This window comes from Budorcas taxicolor, chromosome 20 (genome assembly GCF_023091745.1).
Source record: "Budorcas taxicolor isolate Tak-1 chromosome 20, Takin1.1, whole genome shotgun sequence".
NCBI classification, from domain to species: domain Eukaryota; kingdom Metazoa; phylum Chordata; class Mammalia; order Artiodactyla; family Bovidae; genus Budorcas; species Budorcas taxicolor.
Window position 1 is genome coordinate 48,040,723 of NC_068929.1, and position 22,394 is coordinate 48,063,116.

The 22,394-nt window shown below is 37.4% G+C and overlaps 1 non-coding gene across 1 annotated transcript; it reads left to right on the plus strand.

Annotated features, from left to right (window-relative positions):
* The first annotated feature begins 19,669 nt into the window (after positions 1 to 19,669).
* TRNAS-GGA (transfer RNA serine (anticodon GGA)) lies at positions 19,670 to 19,741 on the plus strand. The gene has a single exon. It is a non-coding gene; the product is annotated as a tRNA-Ser (tRNA).
* The last annotated feature ends 2,653 nt before the right edge of the window (positions 19,742 to 22,394 follow it).

Here is a 22,394-nt window from a genome sequence, read left to right on the forward strand (position 1 = left end):
ACACATTTAAGTTCTTTATTTTATGTTGGAAGGTGGCACCTACTGGTGACATTTAAAATTGCTGTCAAAGTAAATGAGCAGGACAAATACAAAAGAAGTTCTTATAGTTTGACAATTCCAAGTAAGTGTGGAAACAAGAAATCCATCAAAATAACTCAAGGAAATTATATAATGAAGATTGGTAAACTCAGGATGAATGTGAGTCTTTTGTGCTTTACACTCAATTTTCAAATATATCATTTTTATTGCTGATACTTAACAAATGTAGGGCTTCCCATGTGGCACAATGGATAAGAATCTGCCTGCCATCGCAAGGGACACAGAAGGCATGAATTGCATCCCTGGGTCTAGAAGGTCCCCTGGAGGAGGAAATGGTAACCCAATCCAGTATTCTTGCCTGAAAAATCTCATAGAGAGAGGAGCCTGGACAAATATGGAGTATTTTACCTACTTTCATATTGTTTCTGGTTTTTACCTGTATTTTTTTTTTCAAATAAACGAGTGAGATCTGTGCATAAAAACAAAGACAATAGCAAATTCACAACTAAAAGGAGTATAAGGACTAAGAAATAAGTCAGTAAGAAAAGTAAAATTGGTATGTATTGGGAGTTTCAGGGAAAACCACAAGGACAATGGTGCATTTATTGATACAATTGAATATAAATGAATTTTAATAGAATTTGATTTAAAAAGGGTGACATTGTTCAGTTCAGTTCAGTCGCTCAGTCCTGTCCGACTATTTGCGACCCATGAATCGCAGCATGCCAGGCCTCCCTGTCCATCACCATCCCTCGGAGTTCACTCAGACTCACGTCCATCGAGTCCGTGATGCCATCCAGCCATCTCATCCTCTGTCGTCCTTTTCTCCTCCTGCCCCCAATCCCTCCCAGCATCAGAGTCTTTCCCAATGAGTCAACTCTTTGCATGAGGTGGCCAAAGTACTGAAGTTTCAGCTTTAGCATCATTCCTTCCAAAGAAATCCCAGGGCTGATCTCCTTCAGAATGGACTGGTTGGATCTCCTTGCAGTCCAAGGGACTCTCAAGGGTCTTCTCCAACAACACAGTTCAAAGGATCAATTCGTCGGCACCCAGTTTTCTTCACAGTCCAACTCTCACATCCATACATGACCACTGGAAATACCATAGCCTTGACTAGACGGACCTTTGTTGGCAAAGTACTGTCTCTGCTTTTCAATATGCTATCTAGGTTGGTCATAACTTTTCTTCCAAGGAGTAAGCGTCTTTTAATTTCATGGCTGCAATCACCATCTGCAGTGATTTTTGCATCCCAGAAAAATAAAGTCTGACACTGTTTCCACTGTTTCCCCATCTCTTTCCCATGAAGTGATGGGACCAGATTCCATGATCTTCGTTTTCTGAATGTTGAGCTTTAAGCCAACTATTTCGTTCTCCACTTTCACTTTCATCAAGAGGTTTATTAGTTCCTCTTCACTTTCTGCCATAAGGGCGGTGTCATCTGCATATCTGAGGTTATCGATATTTCTCCCGCCAATCTTGATTCCAGCTTGTGTTTCTTGCAGCCCAGCATTTCTCATGATGTATTCTGCATATAAGTTAAATGAGCAGGGTGACAATATACAGCCTTGACGTACTCCTTTTCCTATTTGGAACCAGTCTGTTGTCCCATGTCCAGTTCTAACTGTTGCTTCCTGACCTGCATGTAGGTTTCTCAAGAGGTGGGTTAGGTGGTCTGGTATTCCCATCTCTTTCAGAATTTCCCACAGTTTATTGTGATCCACACAGTCAAAGGCTTTGGTATAGTCAATAAAGCAGAAATAGATGTTTTTCTGGAACTCTCTTGCTTTTTCCATGATCCAGCAGATGTTGCCAATTTGATGTCTGGTTCCTCTGCCTTTTCTAAAACCAGCTTGAACCTCTGGAAATTCATGATTCACATATTGCTGAAGCCTGGCTTGGAGAATTTTGAGCATTAGCATTCTGAAGGAGATCAGACCTGGCATTTCTTTGGAAGGAATGATGCTAACACTGAAACTCCAGTACTTTGGCCACCTCATGCAAAGAGATGATTCATTGGAAAAGACTCTGATGCTGGGAGGGATTGGGGGCAGGAAAAGAAGGGGACAACAGAGGATGAGATGGTTGGATGGCATCACTGACTCGATGGACGTGAGTCTGAGTGAACTCTGGGAGATGGTGATGGACAGCGAGGCCTGGCGTGCTGCAATTCATGGGGTCACAGAGAGCTGGACACGACTAAGTGACTGAACTGAACTGAATTGAATGACTAACTGCATTGAGCCTTTTTCTTTTAATGTGCCAATTAGCCATTTTTCAATCTTTTTTGGAAACATATTTAAAGAAGCTCCTTGTCAGTTTTTCAGTTGTGTTACTTGTCTTCCTGTTGAAACGTATGAGTTCTTTATATATTTTCACATTAACTTCCAATTGCATATATGATTTGCAAATAGTTCTCCCATTCTCTGAGTTAGTTTTCATTCTCTTTACAGTGTTCTTAAAAAATTATAATGGAATATAATTTATCTATTTTTTCATTGCCTGTGTTTTGGTATTCTATTTAAAAGTCATTGTCAAATTTATAATTATGTATATTTGTATTAATAGTTTTTGTAAAATCTGTATAATCAATTCAAATTAAGGTGTTTGAATTGCTTTGAGTGACTATTTGTATGTGGTATAAAGATGGAGCTCAACTCCTTTTTTATTTTTGCTTCTGTCTATCAAGTTGAAGAGACTATTTTTTCCCCATTTAATGATAAAGTTGTGTTTAAAAGTATCCAACTCTTAGTGTAGACCTAGCTATATCTCTTTTCAACCCTGAACTTTTTCTCCATGTATTTTGGGACTCTGTTATTTGATGTGTATACATTTATATTTGTTATATCTTCATGATGGGTTGAAACTTTTATTAATATATAAAGATTTTTGTCTCTTGTCCTCATTTTTTATTTGAATTTATTTATTCTGATAATAATAAATATACACCAGCCCTTTTTGTTTACTATTCAGGTGGAAGATAGTTTTCCATGCTTTTACTCAACTTCTTTGTGTCTTTTAATCTAAAATGATTCTCTTGTAGAAAGCATGTAGATAGTATTTCTTTTTAATCCATTTTGCCAGTTCCTATCTTCTAACTGGAGAGTTTAATCCATTCACTCTTATTTACTTGTAAGGAAAGCCTTTATTCTGCCATTTTGCCATTTGGCTCCTGTATCTCTTGTGTATGCTTTCTTCCACTTAATTCTTCCATTACTATTTAAAAATTGTTTTTTTGTAGTGTATCATTTTGATTCATTCTTACTGTGTTTCCTATATATCTTAAATTATTTCAATGGTTATCTTAGAAATTGCAATTGACACCCTAGACATTTAACAATCTAATTTGAACAGTACTTCCCTACTTTTAGTAATATCCAAACACTGCTCCTAGTCTTCTCTGTCCCTACACTTTTTATTATTAATGTCACAGATTACATCTTTATTCACTGCTGCTGCTGCTGCTGCTAAGTCACTTCAGTCATGTCCAACTCTGTGCAACCCCATAGACAGCAGCCCACCAGGCTCCCCCATCCCTGGGATTATCGAGGCAAGAATGCTGAGTGGGTTGCTATTTCCTTTTCCAATGCATGAAAGTGAAAATTGAAAGTGAAGTCACTCAGTCATGTCTGACTCTTAGCTTGTCCAGCTCCTAGTCCCATGGACTGCAGCCTACTAGGCTCCTCTGTCCATGGAATTTTGCAGGCAAGAGTACTGGAGTGGGTTGCCATTACCTTCTCTGCCTTTATACACTATATGCTTATTAATGTAGGTTTATAAGTTTTATGTGTCTGTATTTTAAAACATATAGTGAAGCAAAAAAAAAAGAGTTGCAAAACAAAATATAATGATATTGACTTTTATATTTACTTACGTAGTTATACCTTTAGCAATGTTCTTAATTTCTTCATATGGCTTCAAGTTACTATTTAGTGTCTTTTCAGTCTGAAAGATTTCCCTTAACATTTCTTGTAAGGCAGTCTATTAGTGAAGTGGATTTCTTTAGGTTTTATGTTTTTACTTAGCTTTTAATTTCTACTTTATCCTAAAGGATACTTTCGGTTGACAGCTTTTTTTTTCTTTTAAATTCTCTATGTTCCTATGTTTGTAAAACTCAGCACTGGCCACAAGAATAGAAAAGGTCAGTTTTCATTACAATTCCAAAGAAAGGCAATGTCAAAGAATGTGCAAACTACTGCACAATTGCACTCATCTCACACACGAGCAAAGTAATGTTCAAAATTCTCCAAGCAAGACTTCAATAGTATATGAACCGTGAACTTCCAGATGTTCAAGCTGGATTAAGAAAAGGCAGAGGAACAAGAGATCAAATTGCCAACATCCTTTGGATCACTGAAAAAGCAAGATAGTTGCAGAAAAACATCTACTTCTGCTTTATTGATTATGCCAAAGCCTTTGACTGCATAGATCACAACAAACTGTGGAAAACTCTTAAAGAGATGGGAATACCAGACCACCTGACCTGTCTCCTGAGAAATCTGTAGGCAGGTTAAGAAGCAACAGTTAGAACCAGACATAGAACAATAGACTGGTTAAAAATTGAGAAAGGAGTACGTCAATGCTTTAAATTGTCATCCTACTTATTTAACTTATATGCAGAGGACATCATGTAAAATGCCAGGCTGGATGAAGCACAAGGTGGAATCAAGATTGCTGGAAGAAATATCAATAATGTCAGATACACACAGGACACCACTCTTATGGCAGAAAGTGAAGAAGAGCTAAAGAGCCTCTTGATGAAAATGAAAGAGGAGAGTGACTTAAAACTCAACATTCAGAAAACTAAAATCTTGGCATCTGGTCCCATCACTTCATGGCAAATAGATGGGGAAACAATGGAAATGGTGTAAGACTTTATTTTTTGGGTCTCCAAAATCACTGCAGATAGTGACGGCAGCCATGAAATTTAAAGACACGTGCTCCTTGGAAGAAGAGCCTTGACCAGCCTAGACAGCATATTAAAAAGCAGAGGCATCACTTTACCGACAAAGGTCTGTCTAGTCAAAGTTATGGTTTTTCCAGGAGTCATGTATGGATATGAGATTTGGACTATAAAGAAAGAATTCATAGACATGAGTTTGAGTAAGCTCTGGGACTTGGTGATGGGCAGAGAAGCCTAGTGTGCTGTAGTCCATGGGGTTGCAAAAAGTCTGACAGGACTAAGCACCTGAACTGATCCGATGCTCCTACCATAGCTACTTTGTGTTACCCATTGAGTTCAGGCTTCCAACCATGGTTTCAAATAAGAAATCAATCAATAATTTACAGAAGACTGTACTTTTTAAGTTATTTTTTCCTTCCTTTTTTAGAATATTCTATTATGTCTTTGCCTTTAGGTAACTGGCAATTTGTATCAATGTGAATCTCATTGAGCATATCCTGCTTGGAGTTGTTGAGTATCATGATGTACAGTTTCATTTCCTTTGTCAAATTTGGATATTTTTCTGCCTTTTTTCTTGTTGTTCAAGTATTCCTTCTTTCTCCCTTACTCTAACTGTTCCTTCTTAGACTCCAATAATGGATATGTTGACGTGGCTGATGACATTATATAGATTCCTTATGCTCAGTTCACTTCAGTTCAGTCGCTCAGTCGTGTCTGACTCTTTGCGACCCCATGAATCGCAGCACGCCAGGCCTCCCTGTCCATCACCATCTCCCAAAGTTCACTCAGACTCACGTCCATCGAGTCCGTGATGCCATCCAGCCATCTCATCCTCTGTCGTCCCCTTCTCCTCCTGCCCCCAATCCCTCCCAGCATCAGAGTCTTTTCAAATGAGTCAACTCTTCGCATGAGGTGGCCAAAGTACTGGAGTTTCAGCTTTAGCATCATTCCTTCCAAGAAATCCCAGGGCTGATCTCCTTCAGAATGGACTGGTTGGATCTCCTTGCAGTCCAAGGGACTATCAAGAGTCTTTTCCAACACCACAGTTCAAAAACATCAATTATTCAGCGCTCAGCCTTCTTCACAGTCCAACTCTCACATCCACACATGACCACAAGAAAAACCATAGCCTTGACTAGATGGACCTTTGTTGGCAAAGTAATGTCTCTGCTTTTGAATGTGCTATCTAGGTTGGTCATAACTTTTCTTCCAAGGAGTAAGCGTCTTTTAATTTCATGGCTGCAATCACCATCTGCAGTGATTTTGGACCCCCCAAAATAAAGTCTGACACTGTTTCCACTGTTTCCCCATCTATTTCCCATGAAGTGATGGGACTGGATGCCATGATCTTCGTTTTCTGAATGTTGAGCTTTAAGCCAACTTTTTCACTCTCCCCTTTCACTTTCATCAAGAGGCTTTTTATCTCCTCTTCACTTTCTGCCATAAGGGTGGTGTCATCTGCATACCTGAGATTATTGATGTTTCTCCTGGCAATCTTGATTCCAGCTTGTGTTTCTTCCAGTCCAGCGTTTCTCATGATGTACTCTGCATAGAAGTTAAATAAGCAGGGTGACAATATACAGCCTTGACATACTCCTTTCCCTATTTGGAACCAGTCTGTTGTTCCATGTCCAGTTCTAACTGTTCCTTGCTGGCCTGCATACAGATTTCTCAAAGGTAGGTTAGGTGGTCTGGTATTCCAATCTCTTTCAGAATTTTCCACAGTTTATTGTGATCCACACAGTCAAAGGCTTTGGCATAGTCAATAAAGCAGAAATAGATGTTTTTCTGGAACTCTCTTGCTTTTTCCATGATGCAGCGGATGTTGGCAACTTGATCTCTGGTTCCTCTGCCTTTTCTAAAACCAGATTGAACATCAGGGAGTTCACAGTTCACGTATTGCTGGAGCTTGGCTTAGAAATTTTTGAGCATTACTTTACTAGAATGTGAGATGAGTGCAATTGTGCAGTAGTTTGAACAATCTTTTGCATTGCCTTTCTTTGGAATTGGAATGAAAACTGACCTTTTCCAGTTTTGTGGTCACTGCTGAGTTTTCCAAATTTGCTGGCATATTGAGTGCAGCACTTTCACAGCATCATCTTTCAGGATTTGGAACAGCTCAACTGGAATTCCATCACCTCCACTAGCTTTGTTCGTAGTGATGCTTTCTAAGGCCCACTTCACTTGACATTCCAAGATGTCGGGCTCTAGACTAGTGATCACATCATCATGATTATCTGGGTCGTGAAGATCTTTTTTGTACTGTTCTTCCGTGTATTCTTGCCATCTCTTTTTAATATCTTCTGTTTCCGTTAGGTCCATACCATTTCTGTCCTTTATCGAGCCCATCTTTGCATGAAATATTCCCTTGGCATCTCTAATTTTCTTGAAGAGATCTCTAGTCTTTCCCATTCTGTTACCATTTCTGTCCTTTATCGAGCCCATCTTTGCATGAAATATTCCCTTGGCATCTCTAATTTTCTTGAAGAGATCTCTAGTCTTTCCCATTCTGTTGTTTTCCTCTATTTCTTTGAATTGATCACTGAAGAAAGCTTTCTTATCTCTTCTTGCTCTTCTTTGAAACTCTGCATTTACATGCTTATATCTTTCCTTTTCTCCTTGCTTTTCGCCTCTCTTCTTTTTGCAGCTATTTGTAAGCCCTCCCCAGACAGACATTTTGCTTTTTTGCATTTCTTTTCCATGGAGGTGGTCTTGATCCCTGTCTCCTGTGCAATGTCACGAACCTCATTCCATAGTTCATCAGGAACTCTATCTATCAGATCTAGGCTCTTAAATCTATTTCTCACTTCCACTGTATAATGATAAGGGATTTGATTTAGGTCATACCTGAATGGTCTAGTGGTTTTCTCTATTTTCTTCAATTTCAGTCTGAATTTGGTAATAAGGAGTTCATGATCTGAGCCACAGTCAGTTCCTGGGCTTGTTTTTGTTGACTGTATAGAGCTTCTCCATCTTTTGCTGCAAAGAATATAATCAATCTGATTTTAGTGTTGACCATTTGGTGATGTCCATGTGTAGAGTCTTCTCTTGTGTTGCTGGAAGAGGGTGTTTGCTCTGACCAGTGCATTTTCTTGGCAAAACTCTATTAGTCTTTGCTCTGCTTCATTCCACATTCCAAGGCCAAATTTGCCTGTTACTCCAGGTGTTTCTTGACTTCCTACTTTTGCATTCCAGTCCCCTATAATGAAAAGGACATCTTTGTTGGGTGTTAGTTCTAAAAGGTCTTGTAGGTCTTCATAAAACCGTTCAACTTCAGTTTCTTCAGCGTTACTGGTTGGGGCATAGACTTGGATAACTGTGATATTGAATGATTTGCCTTGGAGATGAACAGAGATCATTCTGTCGTTTTTGAGATTGCATCCAAGTACTGCATTTTGGACTCTTTTGTTGACCATGATGGCTACTCCATTTCTTCTGAGGGATTCCTGCTCACAGTAGTAGATATAATGGTCATCTGAGTTAAATTCACCTATTCCAGTCCATTTTAGTTTGCTGATTCCTAGAATGTCGATTTCCACCCTTGCCATCTCTTGTTTGACCACTTCCAATTTGCCTTGATTCATGGACCTGATATTCCAGGTTCCTATGCAATATTGCTCTTACAGTATCTGATCTTGCTTCTATCACCAGTCACATCCACAACTGGGTATTCTTTTTGCTTTCGCTCCATCCCTTCATTCTTTCTGGAGTTATTTCTCCACTGATCTCCAGAAGCATATTGGGCACCTACTTACCTGAGGAGTTCCTCTTTCAGTATCCTATCATTTTGCCTTTTCATACTGTTCATGGGTTCTCAAGGCAAGAATACTGAAGTGGCTTGCCATTCCCTGGACCACCTTCTGTCAGACCTCTCCACCATGACCCACCCATTTTGGGTTGCCCCACCGGCATGGCTTGGTTTCATTCAGTTAGACAAGGCTGTGGTCCTAGTGTGATTAGATTGACTAGTTTTTTGTGAGTATGGTTTCAGTGTGCCTGCCCTCTGATGCCCTCTTGCAACACCTACCATCCTACTTGGGTTTCTCTTACCTTGGGCATGGGGTATCTCTTCACGGCTGCTCCAACAAAGTACAATTGCTGCTCCTTACCTTGGACGAGGGGTATCTCCTTACCGCCACCATTCCTGACCTTCAACGTGGGATAACTCCTCTCAGCCCTCCTGTGCCTGCTCAGCCACAGCTCCTTTGGTTGCTCCTCCCGGCTGCCGGCCTTGGCCTGGGGCATGGGTGACTCCTCCCAGATGCCGCCCCTGGCCTCGGGCTTGGGGTGGCTCCTCAGGGTCACCGCCACTGGCTTCGGGCGTGAGGCAGCTTCTCCAGGCAGCTCCTGACCTCAGACGTGGGGTGTCTCCTCCAGGCCGCCACTGGCCTCGGACGCTGGGTAGCTTCTCCCGGCCGCTTCCCCTGACCTCGGACATGGGGTGTCTCCTCCCGGCTGCCGCTGACCTCGGACGCAGCGTAGCTCCTCTCGGCTGATGCCCCTGACCTTGGACGCGGGGTGGCTTCTCCCGGCCGTTCCTGCGCCATCGCAGCCTGGCACTCTGGGCCGCTGTCCCTGACTTTGGACGTGGGGTAGCTCAGCCATGCTTAGTGCACCGGCCTGCTGCCGCCGCCTGCGCTTAATGACCTTATGCTCAGGTCACTTTATTTCATTCTTTTTTTCTTTCTATTCCTAGACTTTCTAATTCCAAGTGTACTGTGTTAATTTTCACTGATTCCTTTTAGCCACCCATTCAAATTTGTTTTTGAAACTTCTTAGGGAGCTTTTCAGTTTACTTTATGTACTTTTCAATTTCAAAATTTCTGTTTGTCCCTTTAGATGATTTTTATGTCTTATTAGATAGTCTCATTTAGTTCATACACTACTTTTGTGGTTTTCTTTAGTTCTTTACCATGGTTCACTTATATCTTTGAACATATTTAATACAGTTGATTCGATGTCTTTTTCTCGTAAGTCCAGTGTCTAGGCTTCCCTAGGGACATTTTGCATCATTTTTATTCTTTTGAATGGGCCGTACTTTCCTCTTTCTTTGCATGCTTTGTAACTTTTCTTGTTGTTGAAAATTGGACATTTAAATGTAATAATGCTACAGCTCTAGAAATTAGGTGTTTTTCTTCCCTAAGATTTTTTTTGTTCATAGTATAGCTTGTGTTCCATCAGTTGGTTAATAATTCCGTATATTACAGGAGTATTTTTAAAAGTTGCCTTTTATTGATTCAGCATTTACTTCAGTGTTGTAAGATTTTTACTGTTTTCCAGAATTCTTACATAGTTGGTTCAGATAATTTCTTTCTCTTTTTTATGTTTCTGTGAATAGACTGCATTTTGGAGCTAAAACTGGTAAAGAATACACAGGTAGCCTGCACTCTGCCTGCAGTGTGGGAGACTTGGATTTGATCCCTGAGTTGGGAAGTTCCCTGGATAAGGGAAAGATCATCTATTCTAGTATTTTGGCCTGGAGAATTCCATGAACTGTATAATCCATGTGGTCATAAAGTCCAACACTACTGAGTGATTATCACTTTTGTTTTCACTCTTGAATTTCAGGCAGATCCTTTACCATCCTAGCCACCAGGGAAGATCCTCCAACAACAATAACAACAACAGCAACAAAAAAAACAGCAACAGAAAGTTTGATTATTTTGTTAATTGAGAATGAGGTTTATCAATACTTTTTCAATACTTTAAATACTATTAGTACAAATTATATCTTGGAATTCAGCAGTAAGTATTTTGCTTTATTAATGAACAGAGATCAAATTCAAATCCAGCCAACATCTGCTGGATTATAGAAAAAGAAAGAGAGTTCCAGACAAACATCTATTTCTGCCTTATTGACTATGCCAAAGCATTTGACTATGTGGATCACAATAAACTGAGGAAAATTCTGAAAGAGATTGGAATACCAGACCACTGGACCTGCCTGTTGAGAAACCTGTATGCAGGTCAGGAAGCAACAGTTAGAACTGGACATGGAACAACAGATTGGTTCCAAATAGGAAAAGGAGTATGTCAAGGCTGTATATTGTCACCTTGTTTATTTCACTTATATGCAGAGTACATCATGAGATATGCTGGGCTGAAAGAAGCACAAGTTGGAATCAAGATTGGCGGAAGAAATATCAATAACCTCAGATATGCAGATGACACCATCCTTATGGCAGAAAGTGAAGAAGAATTAAAGAGCCTCTTGATGAAAATGAAAGAGGAGAGTGAAAATGTTGGCTTAAAGCTCAACATTCAGAAAACTAAGATCATGGCATCTGTCCCCGTCACTTGTTGGGAAATAGATGGGGAAACAGTGGAAACAGTTGCTGACTATTTTTTTGGGCTCCAAAATCACTGCAGATGGTGACTTCAGCCATTAAATTAAAAGATGCTTACTCCTTGGAAGGAAAGTTATGACCAACCTAGATAGCATATTAAAAAGCAGAAATGTTACTTTGTCAACAAAGGTCCATCTAGTCAAGGCTATGTTTTTTCCAGTAGTCATATATGGATGAGACAGTTGGACTGTGAAGAAAGCTGAGTGCCGAAGAATTGATGCTTTTGAACTGTGGTGTTGGAGAAGACTCTTGAGAGTCCCTTGGACTGCAAGGAGATCCAACCAGTCCATCTTAAAGGAGATCAGTCCTGGGTGTTCATTGGAAAGACTGAAGTTGAAGCTGAAACTCCAATACTTTGGCCACCTGATGCGAAGTGCTGACTCATTTGAATATGCCCTGATGCTGGGAAAGATTGAGGGCAGGATGATAAGGGAACAACAGAGGATGAGATTGTTGGATGGCATCACCGACTCAATGGACATGGGTTTGGGTGGACTCTGGGAGTTAGTGATGGACAGGGAGGGCTGATGTGCTGTGGTTCATGGGGTCACAAAGAGTCGGACACGACTGAGCAACTGAACTGAACTGAACTAAATGAACACTGACCAAACAGGAAATAATATAAAATTGAAAATTAATTAGTGACTTTCACATACTGAGGAAATCACATACATACTCCACTATTTTGCTCATATCACCCCCCCCAAAGCAGCCGTGTTAAACATATTCAATCTCTCTTCCCAAAAAATATGTTTGTATTTGCTCAGATGACACTATTATTAAAGTATTTTCAGCACAGCTTCAAAATTATGAGTGAAATTTATGCACATATCGTAATCGCATTCTTAGCCAATGGTTTATACTAAATTAACAAAGTACAGTGAGTTAAATGAGTAAGTCTAATTCTATACAATGATTACTTTAAGACTCAAAATGCTGACCCCAGAGAAATATTGCCTTACATTATATTATATATTTCAGAATATTCAGGACATGAATTGAAGCTAAAACAAATTTATTTCTATATAAAACATAAAATTATTTTCATTGCATTATCTTATAGAGGTAAGTGAAAATATGTCATAGTGGCAAAATTGACTTATCAAAAAAAAAATACAGAAATATGTTAACTCCTGGCCATGTGATATGAACTAATCATTCCCAGTATATTTTTTGTATGATTTGACTATCAAAAATATTAGTTCTTATTCATCTTTCTATTTAACTACTAGTCATAATCAAATATTAACTGAACTTGTGGCAATTTTAATACATCTTACTCAAGACAGAGCTGTCTACATAACAGTAAATTTTAAAATTTATCTCTACAAAGATTCTCTTTGAAAAGTCAAATTTACAGAAATAAAGGCAGCCCCTATGGTTATTCACAATGTCTAAGAAAATATTTAAAAATGCCTGGTATATTTGTGTGAAAATGTGAGATGAAGCTATCACACCACAAGATGGCAGATTAAGGCCACTAAACCAATGTTTCTTGGAAAAGAGAGGTTTTATTTTCTCTTTTATTTACATGTTGAAAATTTTACAGGATTTTTAATAAAATAATATAAGTTGCATATAATTCAGATGCTTTCTGATTATTTGAGCTCTGCTGCTGCTGCTGCTGCTGCTGCTGCTGCTAAGTCGCTTCAGTCGTGTCTGACTCTGTGTGACCCCATAGACGGCAGCCCACCAGGCTCCCCTGTCCCTGGGATTCTCAAGGCAAGAATACTGGAGTGGGTTGCCATTTCCCTCTCCAATGCATGAAAGTAAAAATGAAAGTGAAGTCGCTCAGTCGTGTCCAACTCTTTGCGACCCCATGGACTACAGCTTACTAGGCTCCTCCATCCATGGGATTTTTCAGGCAAGAGTACTGGAGCAGGGTGCCATTGCCTTCTCCTAGTATAAGTCAAATTTTATTTTTCAATTGATACTCTATTTCCTGGTTTGTTATATTCAGTTCAGTTTAGTTGCTCAGTTGTGTCTAATTCTTTGTGATGCCATGGACTGCAGTACAGCAGGCTTCCTTGTCCATCACTAACATTTGGATCTTGCTCAAACTCCAGTCCATCGAGTTGGTGATGCCTAAAACCATCTCATCCTCTGGCATCCCCTTCTCCTTCCACCTTCAATCTTTCCTAGCATCAGGGTCTTTCCCATAGAGTCAGTTCTTCACATCAGGTGGCCAAAGTACTGACACTTCAGCTTCAACATCAGTCCTCAAGAATATTTAGGACTGATTTCCTTTAGGACTGACTGGTTGGATCTCCTTGCAATCCAAAGGACTGTCAAGAGTCTTCTCCAACACCACAGCTCAAAAGCATCAATTCATTGGTGCTCAGCTTTCTTTATAGTCCAACTCTCCCATCCATACATGACTACTGAAAAAAAATAGCTTTGACAAGATGGACCCTTGTTGGTAAAGTAATGTCTCTGCTTTTTAATATGCTGTCTAAGTTGTTCATAGGTTTCCTTCCAAGGAGCAAGTGTCTTTTAATTTCATAGCTGCAGTCACCATTTGCAGTGATTTTGGAGCCTTAGAAAATAAAGTTTATCACCATTTCTATTGTTTCCCCATTTATTTGCCATGAAGTGATGGGACCATCTTAGTGTTCTGAATGTTAAGTTTAAGTCAACTTTTTCACTCTCCTCTTTCACTTCTACGAGAAGCTCTTTAGATCTTCTTTGGTTCTTGCCATAAGGGTGCTGTCATCTGCATATCTGAGTTTATTGATATTTCTCCTGGCAATCTTTTTTCCAGCTTGTGCTTCATCCAGCCCAGCATTTCACATGATGTACTCTGCATATAAGTTAAATAAGCAGGGTGACAATATACAGCCTTGATGTACTCCTTTCCCCATATAGAACCAGTCTGTTTTTCCATGTCCACTTCTAACTGTTGCTTCTTGACCTGCCTACAGATTACTCAGGAGCAGGTCAGGTGGTCTAGTATTCCCATCTCTTGAAGAATTTTCCACAGTTTGTTGTGATCCACACAGTCAAAGGCTTTGGTGGAGTCAATAAAACAAAAGTTGTGTTTTTCTGGAACTCTCGTGCTTTTTTGATGATCCAGCGGATCTTGGCAATTTGATCTCTTGTTCCTTGCCTTTTCTAAATCCAGCTTGAACATCTCGAAGTCTGTGGTTCAGGTACTGTTGAACAACAACAGCCTTGCTTGGAGAATTTTGAGCATTACTTTGCTAGTGTGTGAGATGAGTGCAATTTAGCAATAGTTTGAACATTCATTTGCATTACCTTTCTTTGGGATTGGAATGAAAACTGACCTTTTCCAGTCCTGTGGCCACTGATGAATTTTCCAGATTTTCTGGCATATTGAGTGCAGCACTTTCCCAGCATCATCTTTCAGGATTTGAAATAGTTCAACTGCAATTCCATCACCTCCACTAGCTTTGTTCGTAGTGATGCTTCCTAAGGCCCACTTGACTTCACATTAAAGGATGTTTGGCTCTAGGGGAGTAATCACACCATTGTGGTTATCTGGTTTATGAATTTCTTTTTTGTATAGGTCTTCTTGTGTATTCTTGCCACCTCTTCTTAACATCTTCTGCTTCTATTAGGTGCATACCATTTCTGTGTTTCATTGTGGCCATCTGTGCATGAAATATTCCCTTGGTATCTCTAATTTTTTTTGAGGAGATCTCCAGTCTTTCCCATTCTATTGTTTTCTTCTATTTCTTTGCATTGATTGCTGAGGACGGCTTTCTCATCTCTCCTTGCTATTGTTTGAAACTCTGCATTCAAATGGGTATATATTGTGTTTTCTCCTTTACCTTTAGCTTTTTTTGTTATATTGTGGCATGCTATATACTTTTTATTAAATAATATTAACTATTTTTTATAATTTAAATGTGTAAGGATTTTCTTATACTTCCAAATGGCCTATGTAGCCAATAAGTATCAAGGTGAGCACAACACTTCTGACTTTATTTCTGAATAAAATTTACTTTTTTAGACCACATTTAGAATCATGAGATGTTTATAGTTATTAAGAATGAACTAATGAAACAAAAACAAAAACTACTTGAAATATTTGTTACTTTAAAATAAGTTTATTTAAAATTTTTGTTTTTTAATTTAAATTCTTAGAATCTTTACCTGTATGATCCTTTCTCATCTTGAATTTTAGTCCTTTAATATCTTAAGATTTGTTTATATATAAAATATATAATACTGATGGTAGCACAAGCTATTCAATATGTGTCTAAACTCAAAAAATTGTGCATATTAATTAATTGTATATATTTTATGTAGTTTTTAATACCAATTATACCTCAACATAGCTGAGAAAAAATGAAATCTATTTGTTCCTTAAATGAATAAATAAAATATGCCTTGTATTTGTATTTTTACATTTATATTTGAAATTGTATTCAAATTACCATTATGAAGTCAAGACAGCTACATTATAGGAGGAAAATCTATGGTGAGAATTTGGCGAAGATGTAAATACAGGTAGCATTTGATGAGAAAGCTCCTAGACATAAAAAATTATACAAATGTGTGTATGTGTGTTTATTTATTTATTTTTTTGAGGGAATAGCTAGATGTCCAATAGCTATGTCATAGAAAATGCATTTTGTTATTATAGCTGGAGAGTGTGACTAAGAACATGTTTTCAAATACAACTTAACTCCCCCAAATAAATGTCTGGATGATTCAGTCAGTTTGGGAAATTCTTTTTTTAGATGTTAAATTAGGAGCTTGTTTTAATTTGATTTAACATTTAAAAAGATCAAATTTATAGCCCTATGCAAGATGACAAGATGGGACGGAAGAGTCTAATTTTGGTAATAAAAGTCAACTAGGAGTCTTTTCCACTACTCATGGAAAAAAAAAATGAAAATTTAGGCATAAGAATCAAAACAGAAAGTAAGAAAATACTTTTCAGATTTAAAAAAAGCCTTCAGTTCAGTTCAGTTCAAGTCAGTTACTCAGTCGTGTCCAACTCTTTGTGACCCCATGAATTGCAGCACGCCAGGCCTCCCTGTCCATCACCAACTCCCGGAGTTCACTCAAACTCACGTCCATCAAGTCGGTGATGCCATCCAGCCATCTCATCCTTTGTCGTCCCCTTCTCCTCCTACCCTCAATCCCTCCTAGCATCAGAACCTTTTCCAATGAGTCAACTTTTCGCATGAGGTGGCCAAAGTACTGGAGTTTCACCTTTATCATCATTCCTTCCAAAGAATATCCAGGACTGATTTCCTTTAGAATGGACTGGCATTAGGCAATATTTTAAAATTACCTACTAATTTGTGTATCAGCTTTGTATGGGCATTGGATATATAGAAGTAAACACTTTTTTGGGCGAATTATAGAGAATTTAATATATTAGGGAATGGAGTATGAACTAATGAAAGATAAGTGTCTATGGGTGTGAAGAAGAAGAAAGAGTCATGTTTAATGTCCCCAGTGTTTTCTTAGTAAAGCCAACTGGTTTTGTAACAATGTCATTTATCTAGGGGCCTCCCAGGTAGCACAAAGGTAAAGAATCTTTGGTCTCTGGGTCAGGAAGATCCCCTGGAAGAGGAAATGACAATCCAGTCCAGTATTCATGCCTGGAAAAATCCCATGGACAGAGGAGCCTGGTGTTCTACAGTCTAGGGGGATCACAAAGAGTCAGGCATGGCCTAGTGACTAAGCAAAGCATGCACACAACCTAGATAAAAATGTCACAAAGCAGTTACTGGTGAAGCATGATGGAAGAATGGAGGTAATAAGTGCTGGTTTTTAAAAGAATTTGTTATGGTATGGAACTACCAGAGGCTGTCAGTACAAACTAAAATCTTATTGAAAATTATATACAGTCAATATTTTAATGGTAGAATATAATTAGAGTAAGTGATGTGTACAGTCCTATTGAAAGTTAAAAGGAAGAACATATTAGGTTGAGGAAACAGAGAAAGCTTACCAATTGACATAAAGCCTCAAGAATGGGTAGGATTTTGGCAAAAGTAAGGTGTGTTAGGGAGAAAATTTATTGAAGCAGAAGGTAAAACAAAAACACAATCAAGGAAACTTAAAAAGTGTAAGAGAAGGCCATTTTAGAAACAAATGGTATATGCTTGGTTATGCACACGATATAAATACATAAAATTAATATAGTGCAAATGTACTCATTCATCTAGGGGAATAACTTTCATATCCTTCAATTATATTTTTATCTAGTCTGCATGGTATCAATGATAATGCAAAGGTAAATTGAGGTAAAGAATGAATAAGAGAAGTATGAGAGTTCTGTTTCTTTCATTGATGGCGTGGAGATTGTTTTTGTGTGTACAATGAAGAAAATCTGCCTTCAATTCTCCACACAAAGTAAGATGGAATTCTTCAGGCTGAATCCTGAACCAAAAGTTTTATAGTAGTTTAGAGAGAAAAGTTTCTTAATAAAAGGCATATATTGACTTAAAGGATGCAATGCCATGCAAGGGCCAGGCTAGACTGCATTACTGGCATAGAAATGTATAGACTTCATGGATTATTAACACATATACATTTGCTTGCTTGAGGTTAAAGGAGTAGAGGCTTTTTAATTACCTGTGATTTCTATGCTTTGCATGGTGAATATCTTCTTATAGTGACGCACCAGGAGAGAGATATCACCTATCAGAGGAAAAGAAATATACTCACAGAGTATGAGAAAGAATATGAGTGAAGAACTATGCATGTAATAGTATTTTGCTAGGTACAAGTAGGTGTATGGTAACGCCATTGATCTGGATAAAAGTTTGTGAATAAAGGCTTTGTTACAACAGAGAGTAACAATAAATAATTATATATATAAGATTATATGTATGTATATTATATTATATATATATATAATATTATTTTTCAGTCTCTCAGTTGTATCTGACTCTGTGACACCATGTACTGCAGCATGCCAGGCTTTCTTGTCTTTCACTATCTCCCTGAGTTTGCTCAGACTCATGTGCATTGAGTCAATGATGTTATTCAACCATCTCTTATATATAATTTATCATTCTTAGGAAAGTTCTAATGGAGCATACAAGTGAGAACTCAGAGAAATTGTCATATGGTGAACATTGACATTGATACATACAGAAGACCTTTCTTTAATTTTTGTCTTCTGAAACAAAGGACAGAAAATGCCTTTGAATTTGCATTTCCTTCTGGTTGAACACTGAACTACAGTCAATGTTGTATAATTCCATTCTAATTTCATCTTTATTTCTATTTATATGTCACTTCCTCAAACAAATTTTCACTCAAAAAAACTAAGATATTCACCAGTCATGATTTTTGCCATGTCCTAATTTTCTTTGTAATGATTTCTCACTTCTTGGCATTATATTGTGCATGCTATTTGTCTGAAGCTATTAGTTTGAAATAATTTAATAATAATTTTGAAAGTAGGGCAGATAAACTAGATAGTGGTTATGATCTCATCTTAGCCAGTGCTGCAGTTAGAAAAATTGATTGCTATTTATTTTACACTATAAAAAAGGTACTATTAAGAATCAAAATATTCTTTGCCTGTTAGAAGGACAAAGGCTTCTTAGTTCAATCATAAATCATACAATGCTAATGTAAAATTGTGCTCCTGCTTTTGCGCTTTCTGTATCTGCAGTTGTAAATTTATTTTGGTGACTATCAAGGCAGAAACTGACTTCATCTTTTCCTTTGTTTTCTGATTGCAAGTAATTAGATTCTACAGAATATCTGGAGACTATAGCTTGTGTAGTTGTCAATCAAAGGGGCATAGATATTAAGACAAGATGGCACTCTATGTGGTTCATTTGGTGTGGTTCATTTCTTTGGTTAGAAAAATGTAAATTTTTGTCATTTAGCCATTACTGAGGGAAAAGGAGATTAATGTTCTAATTTGAATTTCTCCTGTCACAAAGTATGTCTAATACCTGTTTTTCTTCCATTTTAAACTTTCATTGGCCTCTGAATATTACTTACATTTAGCAATAAGAGATATTTACAAGAAATCATGTATAGTCTTTCAGTTTTTTATTGTCTTACCCTGAGTTTTCAATGAGGTTAACAAGCTGTTACAGTGAAAAGCTTAATGAGAAAAATTTAACTAGTATTTCAGGTTTCCAGGGATAACAACCAGCAGCTAAACCATTAAGGTAACTACAGGGACAGAGAAGTGAACTGAAGTTTCTCAGACCAAGAAATAATAGATCTAACTAAACTAAATTCTCTGAATAATAATAAAAACGTGATTATCTAAAATATAGAGAGAAATTTTAAGCCAATCCTGAGTCACTGGCAGTATCTCATTTTAAAAGAAGTCACTCAGGAGAATGACTTTTAAAAAAGCAAAATTAGAGCATATTTATTTTTTCACCAATAAATGAAGTGATATTCATAGATAATTTAATTTAAGTATTCCCTGGTGGCTCAGAGGTTAAAGCATCTGCCTGGAATGCAGGAGACCCAGGTTCGATCCCTGGGTCGGGAAGATCCCCTGGGGAAGGAAATGGCACCCACTCCAGTACTCTTGCCTGGAGAATCCCATGGAGGGAGGAGCCTGGTAGGCTACAGTCCATGGGGTCGCTAAGAGTCGGACACAACTGAGCGACTTCACACACCACCATACTGATTACTAAGGAAAATGATCCATAATTATTTAAAGGAGGATTTACCCTAATATTTTATACATACTAGGAAGAGAGAACAGATGCTTTTTGTGTTTATTTAGTTTGAAGCTTATAACATGGAAGTAATTGTTTTATATTCCACTTACCACAGTTCAAATGCATCTTGCAGTAAATATTTCTAAAAACAAAATATGTTTTAATGATATTTTGATATATGTTTAGATTTTTATCTAAAAAGGTATCCTGTCTCAAATTTGCAATGATCTTGATTATTTTTCAACAGAACATGTAGAAAATTTGCTATGAATTCATGAAAGGGGTGGGATGGGTAGAGGTGGGAGGGAGGTCCAAGAAGGAGGGATTATATGTATACATATAGCTGATTTATTTCTTATATAGCAGAAACTAATGCAACATTGTAAAGCAATTGTACTCCAATAAAAATGCTTTTAATAAATCATTCAAAAGTAATTAAATGCTTTCAACATTTGATTTGAACCTATTTGGTTTTGTCAATTTTTAACAATAAAAAGAATGGAGAGATATAATTTCAGTGTTTGTATAATATGGCACATACTATAAATTATTTCATTCTTATATATAAGTATTCAGAGAAGGGTGACACGTACACTTAACATACTTAACATAACAATTCAATCTATTAGATTTGCATCTAGTTTCCTTGGCTGCCAGGACATTGATTGCCACATTTATAGAAATGTTTAAGAAACTGTCAGCCAAAGTAAGAGAATCTGATGGACCCCTCACTGTGGAAAGGAGTGATTACTGGAAACGGGATCTCTAATGCTTCAAAGTGTATTGATTTCAATTTACTTTCAATAATTTTTGTTCTAAAACTGAATGCAGAGTCATTAAAATGCATAAGTAGGAGGAGAATTTGAAAACTTGCTACCAGCTATAGGCAATGTGTTCAGCTGGGAACACCGCCATTCATCCATTTGCCTCCTAGTAAAATTGCATTATTCTTTAAATCTCAGAACAAAAAAGCCCTGGGGAATGAACAAAGATCACCTAGTCTATAGAAAGAGCCTACTTTAATATAACCTCATATGTAATTAATGACTGAAAATAAAAAATTATTCTAAAATCTCATATAAATTGCTTGTCTCTTTCCTTTATCTCCTCTTTACACTTAGTTGCAGATTCTGCAGGGAGAACTGAATGCCCATGTATTATGTACTGTATCATTTATGATGAAATGTGTAGGACCATTCTTTGTGTCACATGGATTTGAGTGTGTTTTGTTATGCCACAAGCAGATTAGATTCTAGGAGATTTTGGATTTTATCTCCCTGGGTTAATTACTCTGGGTGTATGTACAGATGCAAAATAACAGGGTTTTATGGCATATGGAAGTTCTGAATCTTAGTTGAACCTGGCAAATGTGACCTAGTTTCAATGATGAAAAATATTGTTTATAACTAGATATAAAATGACAAGGATAATATGATAAAATCCCTTCTTATATAATAGCTAATCAGTTTATGCAGCCTTGGTCATTAAATAATAATTAATAAACATATTGATTAATTAAAAGATAAATTGCCCTTCTATTATAAGCTACTGTATGTAAAATGGATAGCTAGTGGAACATCGGTGTATGACGCAGGGAGCTCAAGCCATGCTCTGTTATAACCCAGAGGGGTGGGATGTGGTGAGGGGGTAGGGGAGAGGTTCAAGAAGGAGGGGACATATGTATACTTATAACTGATTCACATTGTTGGCAGAAACCAACACAACATTGTAAAGCAATTATTCTGCAATTAAAAGTTGAAAAAACAGGGTAATGATCTTGTAATTTGTTTTATATGTATTGCCTCCATGAGAAGAGAAAATGAATAGTTTATAGAGTTATAAATCTTCCAGATCAAGATGTTAAACTGAGCACCTGTGAGACCCTTCTTACAAGCAAGATCTTATTTAAATTATTTAAAATTTAAAATGATATAAATATCTAACATGCTAAAGAAAAGAAAGGGGCGTCAGTATTGAGAAATTTCAATATATTTATAGGAAGTCAATAAATAGATGGATAACTTATAAAATGGATATAAAAACAGCAAATTGGAATATATGCAGAGAGAACTTCATAGTGGGAGCATATATCAGCACTATTGCACATGAACAAACTTGTCGCAACAAGTAGCAAATAACAAAATTATGCAAAGAAATAGCACTTTTAAAAAGGGAAAGAAATTGAACCAAAGGAAGGGATTTTGGATAACCTGAGCTAAAGTTTTATGGAACTTCAAGGCTAATAAATCAAGCAATAGAGGTACAAAAATGTTATCTAGAAATATAGTAATAACCCTCAGATGATCAGATGAAAGAAAAAGAAATCATTGAATGGAATCAACTTGGGAAGTGGTGGGCAGGGGAGGAAAAAAAGGAGTGAGAAAAATGTATTTCTTCTCATTATAATTCCTACTGTGCAATTTCACTTTTTAACACAATGGTTATGTTATTTTCACTAATAATACAATAATATAAACC